Source organism: Herpailurus yagouaroundi, unplaced genomic scaffold (genome assembly GCF_014898765.1).
Source record: "Herpailurus yagouaroundi ecotype Mexico unplaced genomic scaffold, PumYag 391, whole genome shotgun sequence".
NCBI classification, from domain to species: domain Eukaryota; kingdom Metazoa; phylum Chordata; class Mammalia; order Carnivora; family Felidae; genus Herpailurus; species Herpailurus yagouaroundi.
This window is the reverse complement of record NW_024412608.1, coordinates 372,130-381,935: the sequence shown is the minus strand read 5'-3', so window position 1 is coordinate 381,935 and position 9,806 is coordinate 372,130. Positions and strand designations below refer to the sequence as shown.

The 9,806-nt window shown below is 37.3% G+C and overlaps 1 pseudogene; it reads left to right on the top strand.

Moving 5' to 3' along the window:
• The first annotated feature begins 4,976 nt into the window (after positions 1–4,976).
• LOC121022306 (phosphatidylinositol N-acetylglucosaminyltransferase subunit P-like) lies at positions 4,977–6,171 on the top strand (annotated as a pseudogene).
• The last annotated feature ends 3,635 nt before the right edge of the window (positions 6,172–9,806 follow it).

Below are 9,806 nucleotides of genomic sequence, written 5' to 3'. Positions count from 1 at the left end.
TCTTGTGCATGCACTCTCTCTCTCTCTCAAAATAAATAAATAAACTTTTTTAAAAAGAAATCTGAGCAAGATTGGTGGATTGTATTAATGTCAATATTCTAGTTGTAATGTTTTGCAAGTTGTTAGCACTGGAGTAAACTGGGTAAGCAGTACATAGATCTCTCTGTATTCTTTCTTAAACCTGCATGTGAATTTATAGTAAATTAAAATTTCAATAGCCATTAATGATAAAAACTCAGGGGGCGCCTGCGTGGCTCAGTCGATTAAGCGGCCGACTTCGACTCAGGTCATGATCTCGCGGTCTGTGAGTTCAAGCCCCGCGTCGGGCTCTGTGCTGACAGCTCAGAGCCTGGAGCCTGTTTCAGATTCTGTGTCTTCCTCTCTCTGACCCTCCCCCGTTCATGCTCTGTCTCTCTCTGTCTCAAAAAAATAAATAAACGTTAAAAATTTTTTTTTAAATTAAAAAAATGATAAAAACTCAGCAAACTGGGAATAGAGAGAGACCTCCTCGATCTGACAAAGAACACCTACAAGAGACCTGCATCTATCATCGTGCTTAATAGTGAGAAACTGGATAATTTCCCCTAGGAACAAGGCAGAGATGTCCTCTGTCACCACTCCTATTCAACATTGTACTGAAATTTAAAGCTAGTATGGTAAGACAAGAAAAGGAAATAAAAGGTAGATAGATTAAGAAAGGAGGGATAAAACTATTCACAAATGACAAGAAAATCCCCCCCAAAAAACAACCAAAAAACCCCCTGGAACTAATAAATGAGTATAGCAAAATCACAGGATACAGGGTTAATATACAAAAGTCAATTACTTTCCTATATACCAGCAATGAATTATTGGAATTTGAAATTTCAAAAAACAATTCCCACTTACAATAGCACTGAAGAAATGAAATACTTAAGTATAAGGCTAACAAAATATGTATGGGACCTATATGGGGAAAATTAGAAAACACTGATAAAAAGAAATCAAAAATCTAAATCAATAAAATCGAAATCTCAGCAAATTATTTTGTAGATAATGACAAACTATTTCTAAAGTTTATATGTAAAGGCAAAGGACCTAGAATAGACAACACAGTACTTAAAAAAAAAAAAAAATTGGAAGACTCATTCTACCCAATTTCAAAACTTAATGTAAACCTTCAGTAATCAAGACAACATCCTATTAAGAACCTAAATGTCCACTGACTGATGAATGTTGGATAAAGAAGATGGAATGGAACAATGGAATGTTACTTGGTGATCAAAGAGAATGAAATCTTGCCATTTGCAACAACATGAGTAGAACTAGAGTGTATTATGCTAAGTGAAATAAGTCAGTCAGAGAAAGACAAATATCATATGATTTCACTCATATGTGGAATTTAAGAAACAAAACAGATGAACATAGGGGAAGGGAAGGAAAAATAAGATAAAAACAGAGAGGGGGGCAAACTATAAGAGACTCTTTAGAGAACAGTCTGAAGGTTGCTGGGCTTGTGGGATGGGCTAGATGGGTGGAGGGCATTTGTTGTGATGAACACTGGGTGTTATATGTAAGTGATGAATCACTAAATTCTATTCCTGAAACCAATACTATATTTATGTTAACTAACTTGAATTTAAATAAAAAAAATAAAGCTTTATGGTTTCAGGTCTTAAAAAAAATAAGACAACATGGTATTGATGAAGAATACACACAGATCAATGAAATAGGTTAGACAGCCCAGAAATGGGCCCACACAAATATAACCAACTAATCTTTGGCAAAGGGGCAAACATGATTCAATGGGGGAAAGGATAGCCTTTTCTTTTCTTTTTTTTTTTTTTAATTTTTTTTTCAACGTTTATTTATTTTTGGGACAGAGAGAGACAGAGCATGAACAGGGGAGGGGCAGAGAGAGAGAGGGAGACACAGAATCGGAAACAGGCTCCAGGCTCTGAGCCATCAGCCCAGAGCCCGACGCGGGGCTCGAACTCACGGACCGCGATCGTGACCTGGCTGAAGTCGGACGCTTAACCGACTACGCCACCCAGGCGCCCCAGGATAGCCTTTTCAATAAATGGAATGAACAAATGGTGATGGATATCCATATGCAAAAAAAAAAAAAATGAACCTAGACACGGACCTTACACCTTGTACAAAAAGTAACTCAAAGTGGATCATAGACCTAAAAAAACCTGCACTGACAGTGCAGAGCCTGCTTGGGATTCTCTTTCTCCTTCTCTCTCTTTGCCTCCACCCTGCTCTCCCATGCATGCTCTCTCTCTCTCTCAAAATAAACATATAAAATATAAAATAAAATAAAATATAAAATAAAATATTTGTCTTTAAAAACCAGTGAAGGGTCTCAAAGAGATATCTGTACACCCATGATCACAGCAGCATTAGTCACAACAGCTAAAATGTGGAAGTAACCCAGTGTACATTCACAGATGAATGGATAAGCAAACTGGTATATACATACAGTAGACTATTATCCTTACAAAGGAAGGAAATTCTGACATATGCTACAACATGGATCAATCTTGAGGTTCCCTTTATGCTACTAATGTGAATTTAGCATATTAACATTATGTTAAGTGAAATAAGCCAGTCACAAAAAGACAAATACTGCATGATTCCACTTATCTAAAGTGTTTAGAGTAGTCAGATTCACAAAGACAGAAAGAATAGTGGTGGCAAGGGGCTGGGGGGAGGGCGGCATGGGAGTTATTGTTTAATGGGTGTAGAGTTTCAGTTTTACAAGATAAAAAGAGTCCTGGAGATGGACAGTGATGATGGTTGCACCACATTTTGAACGTATTCAATACGTTCAAATACACTGACCTGTACACTGAATGGTTAGGATGGTAAATTTTGTTATGTGTGTTTTACCACACACACAAATCAATGAATCAATGAGTAAAAGACTGTTGGAGAAGAGCATATTCACACAGTATGAAGGTAACTCATACATACACACACACAAACTTACACAGTTTGCCTATTAACTACAAAATGGAGAAGTGATCTTCACAGAAGAGAAAACTGGATGGGGAGCCTGGGTGGCTCAGTCAGTTGAGGTCTGACTCTCAGTTTTGACTCATGAGTCTGAGCCCCGCATTGGGCTCTACACTGTCAGTGTGGAGCCTGCTTGGGATTCTCTCTCTCCCTCTCTCTCTCAAAATTAGTAAATAAACTTAAAAAAAAAAAAACTCTTTAAATAAAACAATGAAAAGAAAAGCCCAAGACTTAGAAAAAATATTTGCAAGACACATATCTGATACAGAACTTATATACAAAATATATAAAGAATTGTTAAAATACTATAAGAAAACAACCCAATTAAAAAATGAACAAAAGATCTAAACAGATATTTCACCAAAAAGATCTACAAATGGTAGGTAAACCTATGAAAAGATGCTCAACATCATTTGTCACTAGGGAATTGCAAATTACAACAACAATGTAATACACCACATACCTATTAGAATGGCTTAAGAAAAAAACCCAGGGGCGCCTGGGTGGCCCAGTTGGTTAAGCATCCAACTCGACTTTGCCTCAGGTCATGATCTCACAGTTTGTGAGATGGAACCCCACATCTGTCAGCGCAGAGCCTGTTTGGGATTCTCTGTCTCCTCCTCTCTCTCTGCCCCTCCCTTGCTTACACTCTCTCAAAGTGTGCTTACACTCTCTCATTTATAAGACTAAAAACAAAAGGAATTATGTATGTAAGTACCATTTCCCATGAGGGTATGGGAATTCTGAAACCATTATATAGGTATACTGGAATTGAAGAATTAAAAGAATGATGGGTGATAGGAGCCAGGTTGTTGTGGTAGGTTACAGATAAGGAAGGGAAGGGGAAGAAGCTAACATAATCTATGTTGTAATGGATTAGAGTTGGAAATACCAGTGTGAACTCATGTTTAGCTTAGTATAGATACAGATGATTACAGATAGAAATATTTATAGATATGTATGTATATATATAGGTTAGTATACACACCTATTATTTATTTGCTTTGTCAACTGAGAGGGCTTAAAAGAAATGACAGCCCAGTAGCAATGAACACACCTAGAGCCAGATCTTGGTTTCTAACACCAGTCTCCAATAAAAGGAATCAGGGCTCCTTGAAGAAAAGGCTGATGCTAGGAATGGGACAGGAAAGATAGAATTTGAGCCTAGAGCATCTTGTAGTGCCAGAAAGGAAAAGAAAGTGCTAAAAACAAAAAAAAAAAATCAACTTCACAGTGATGGTCATATGGAGACATAGTGTCTGATTGAATGAGTTCCTAATGGCCAAAGCTGGAACAACGTGAGCAACACAAAGAATAAAATAGTCTTGGGGTGCCTGGGTGGCTCAGTCGGTTAAGCGTCTGACTTCAACTCAGGTCACGATCTCACGGTCTGTGAGTTCGAGCCCCGCATCGGGCTCTGGGCTGATGGCTCGGAGCCTGGAGCCTGCTTCGGATTCTGTGTCTCCCTCTCTCTCTGCCCCTCCCCCGTTCCTGCTCTGTCTCTCTCTGTCTCAAAAATAAATAAACGTTAAAAAAAATTTAAAAAAAGAATAAAATAGTCTTGTAACCCTAAGTATAAAATAAATATTCATGAGTCCATACTGATATACATAAGTGACTAAATAAATAAATAAATTCAGGACATTAGATATATCTCTCATGCAGAATTGCAAATAATTGATGTAAGTATTCTGCCCTTAAGAGTGTGGAACATAATTCCCCATTCCTTAAATGTGGGCTGTTTATGGTGACTTTCTTCCAAAGAATACAGTATGGAAAGAAGAAAAAAAAGAGAGACAGAGAGAGAAAGCTTACAGTAGAGAATCCTGACAAACACTATCCCAGGCAGGAAATTAAGGGCAACATCAGCAGTGATAAGTCATGTTGATAGTATGTACCCTTGATATGATATGTGATGATAATGGTGCTTCATCTCTGTGGTCTTCCTTCCCAAAACACATTACCCCAGTCTAATCATGAGGGAGCATCAGATAAATCGCAATGGAAGGACTTTCTACAAAACATCTGACCAGGAGTCCTTGAAACTTTCAAGTGTCATCAAAAACAAGAGAAGTCTGAAAATAATAGTCACAGCCAGAAAGACCCGAAGGAGACATAACTGTAAAACATCAGATAGTATCCTGGATACGATCCTGATATAGAAAAATGACATTAGGGGAAAACTGAGGAATCTTCAAGCGTGAACTTTAGTTAATAAGAATAGATCGATTGGCCCATTAATTATGACAAATGTACCATATTAATGAGAGATGCTAATGATAGAGAAAACTGGATGTAGCGTATATGAGAACTTTTTGTACTTTCTAAATACTAAGTCTGTAAATGTAAGACTGTTCTCAATTTTTTAAAAAATTATTTTAAAATAAAAGAAATAGACGTGTTCCCTCTTTCACTCTCGGAGAGGGTCCTGGTGCACCTGTGCCTGGGCTGGTGGTACTCTCGCACCTTGGCCTTTCAACTTTCCCTCTTTCCCACCCTCTGCTCTGCTTGAACAGAGGACTCGGTGCTGAGATTGTCTGATTGTCTAAACCCACCAGGAAAATGGTGGAAAATTCACTATCACCATTGTCAGAAAGAGTGGTTTATGGTTTTGCTCTTGAGCTCCCAGTTTGTCTTTGTATTATATCTTGTATGAGCCTTTATTTCTGAATCTTTTTTTTTTCCCCATTTATTTTTGAGAGACAGAGAAAGAGTACGAGCAGGGAAGGGACAGAGAGAGAGGGAGACATAGAGTCCAAAGCAGAGCTATCAGCATAGAACCCTACATGGGGTTCGGGGCTTGAACACATGAACGGTGAGATCATGATGTTAGCCAAAGTCAGACGCTTAATCGACTGAGCCACCCAGGTGCCCCTTTTATTCTTGAATCTTGACTAGACTCCTTAGGCTTAACCTTTTGGCCTCAGAAATATTGGGCACTTGCATTACCTGTTTATCTCCTACAGTAATCAGCTATGTACTTTTATTTGGACTTTATGTGATGAATACCTTTCCACTCAATTCCATTCATAACAGACATAAATAACTATACTAAAAATCAACAGCAGAAGAAATACCAAGAGCCTGCCTCATCATTAAGACACACTGCTATTAGTGAAGCAAACCAAATATTCTTTTTTTTCAGCCAAAAAATTTTACACTAAAAACTGAATTATATGTAGACATACTAACACCAGACATTTATTTGTGATTTTTGACATAATAATTTTGGCCATAATTATTTTGAATATTTTTTATTAATACCCAGTATTAAGATGTTAAAAAAAGTACATTGAACTTCTCTTAGATTAAGTTCTATTAATATTGTAAATGTTCTTAAATATTAGTTATTAATGGAAAGAATAAATAAAATGTTATGTTACCAAAGAAAATTTAAAAACAAACAAAGGGAATGAACTATTGATACATATAATATTTGGGTAAATCCCAAGAGAATTAAGTTGACTGCAAAAAGCCAACTCAAAAAGTTGTATATATATTTTTTATTTTTTTAACTTTATTTTTTATTTTTTAAAATTTACATCCAAATTAGTTAGTATATAGTGAAGCAATGATTTCAGTAGATTCCTTAATGCCCCTTACCCATTTAGCCCATCCCACCCTCCCACCACCCCTCCAGCAACCCTCAGTTTGTTCTTCATATTTTTGAGTCTCTTTTGTTTTGTCCCCCTCCCTGTTTTTATATTATTTTTATTTCCCTTCCCTTATGTTCATCTGTTTTGTCTCTTAAAGTCCTCATGTGAGTGAAGTCATATGATTTTTGTCTTTCTCTGACTAATTTCACTTAGCATAATACCCTCCAGTTCCATCCACGTAGTTGCAAATGGCAAGATTTCATTCTTTTTGACTGCCGAGCAATACTTCATTGTATATATATACCACATCTTCTTTACCCATTCATCCATGGATGGACATTTGGGCTCTTTCCATACTTTGGCTATTGTTGATAGTGCTGCTATGAACATGGGGGCAAAAAGTTATGTTTATATAATATGTAGCAATTTATATTAAATTTCGAATAACAAAATTATAGAGAACAGATCAGTTGTTGGCAGCGGCTAGAGATGGGGAGGGTATGAGTAAAACAGGTAGCAGGAAAGACACTTGTGATAATGCAACAGTTTTGTTATCTTGACTGTGGTGGTGTTTACATGAATCTACACACGAGATAAAATTGCACAGAACTACATGCACACACACACGCACACACATACAGCCATGTACAACTGGTGAATTCTAAATAAGCTTTGTGGACTGTACTAATGTCACTTTCCTGGTTGTGATAGGTATATATTCATGCAAGATGCGACCCCTGGGGGAATCTGAATAAAAAGTAAATGGAATCTCTCATTACATTTTTTTAAAATTTTATTTACTTATTTATTTATTTATTTATTTATTTATTTATTTATTTATTTTTGAGACAGAGAGAGACAGAGCATGAACGGGGGAGGGTCAGAGAGAGAGAGAGGGAGACACAGAATCTGAAACAGGCTCCAGGCTCTGAGCTGTCAGCACAGAGCCCGACGTGGGGGCTTGAACCACGAACCACGAGATCATGACCTGAGCGGAAGTCAGACGCTTAACGACTGAGCCACCCAGGCAGCCCTCTCATTACATTTTTAAAGGCATTAGCTGCTGCTTTCTTTTATTCATTCTTTCTTTAATGACATATAATTCATATACCATACAATTCACCCTTTTGAAGTGTACAATTCAATGGATTTTAGTATATTCACGGTTCAATTTAGTAACATACATGCAACCATCACCACTAATTCCAGAATGCTTTCATCACCGCAAAAGAAACCCTATCCTCAGGAGTAGTCACTTCCCGTTTCTCTTCCATTATCCTTTAGAAATTACTAATCTACTTTCTGTCTCTGTGGATTTGCCTATTCTTGATATTTCATTTACATGGAATCAATACATTATGTGTTCTTTTGTGTCTGGCCTCTTTCACCTAGCATGTTTTTAAGATTCATCCACATTGTAGCTTGTATGAGTTTTTCATTCCTTTCTGTGATTAATATTCCACCATATAGATATACCACATTTTGTTATTCATTCCTTACTTAATGGACATCTAGGTTGTTTCTGCTTTTTGACTATTATGAGTAATACTGCTGTAGACATTTATGTACATTTTCCATTTTCTTGAGTATATACCTATGAATGGAATTTTTGGATCATATGATAACTCTCTAGCTTTTTGAAAGACTGACACAGTTTTCCACGGTGCTGCACCATTTTACATTCCCACCATCAGTGGATGAGAATTCCAGTTTCTCCATATCTTTACTGACATGTTATTGCCGGTTTTTTATGATAGCCATCCAAGTGGGTGTGAAGTGATATCTCATTGTGGTTTTGATTTTCTATTTCTTTATTTAAAGTGTTTATTTTTGAGAGAGAAATAGAGTACACAGGCGTTCGGGGGGGCAGAGAGAAAGGGGGACAGAGGATCCAAAGCGAGCTCTGCACTGACAGCAACAAGCCCGATGCAGGGCTTGAATGCACAAACCATGAGATCACAACCTGAGCTGAGGTTGGACACTTAACCAACTGAGCCACCAAGGCGACCCTTGATTTTCTATTTCATAATGACTCAATTTCAGTAGATTTTGGTTTTCTAGGAATTTATCTATGGCATCTATGTTATCTATTGTTGGTAAGCAATTATTCTTAGTTTTTCCTTATAGTCCTTTTTATTTTTGTAAAGTCGATAGTAGCATTCTCTTTTATTGTTGATTTTAGTGATTTGAGTCTTCTTTCTTTTTATCTTTATCAGTCTAGCTAAAGGTTTGTCAATTTCATTGATTTTTTCCCCAAAGAACCAACTTTTGGTTTTATTGATTTTCTCTATTGTTTTTCTATTCTCTAGTTCATTTATTTCCTCTGTAATCTTTTTTAAAATTTTTTAAAGATTTTATTTTTAAGTAATCCCTATACCCAATGTAGGACTTGAACTCACAGCCCTGAGATTAAGAGTTGCATGCTCCATCTCTGTAATCTTTTTTTCTTTCCTTCCTCTTGCTTTGAATTTAATTTGTTCTTCTTTTTCTAGTTACTTTAGGTGGGAAGTTAGATTTTTTTTTTTTATTTTTTTTTAACGTTTATTTATTTTGAGACAGAGAGAGACAGAGCATGAACGGGGGAGGGTCAGAGAGAGGGAGACACAGAATCTGAAACAGGCTCCAGGCTCTGAGCTGTCAGCACAGAGCCCGATGCGGGGCTGGAACTCACGGACCGCGAGATCATGACCTGAGCCGAAGTCGGCCGCTTAACCGACTGAGCCACCCAGGCGCCCCGGGAAGTTAGATTATTGATGTAAGATTTTTTTTCCTTCTTTTTAAACACAGGCACTTATGGGTTCTCTGTATATTTTTTGCAACTTCATGTAAATCTGTAATTACTTCAAAAAAAATAAGCAAAAAGTACATATTTCTACTATGCCAGGGGAGCTGTATATAGTGAGGACTCAGCTATTGCACCTATCCTCAAGGAGTTTAGTCTAGTAGAGCAAGGTACAGAGTGTTCCAGAGATGAGTAGATGCCTGTTTGCTGCAAAGGTGAGAGAAAATACTGAAGGATATCCAGGAAAGCCCCATGAAGGTACAATTGAGGGCTTATATGAATTGAAGAACTATGGTTTTATCATGGGAGTTCCATTCTCAGAGAGGCCAGTCCTTGAGGAGGTTGTCACTTATTTCTTCTCAGATCTTCAGGGACCACAGCTAAAGCCATTTGGGACAGAGATGGAAGCACACTCTGATTAAGGCTAA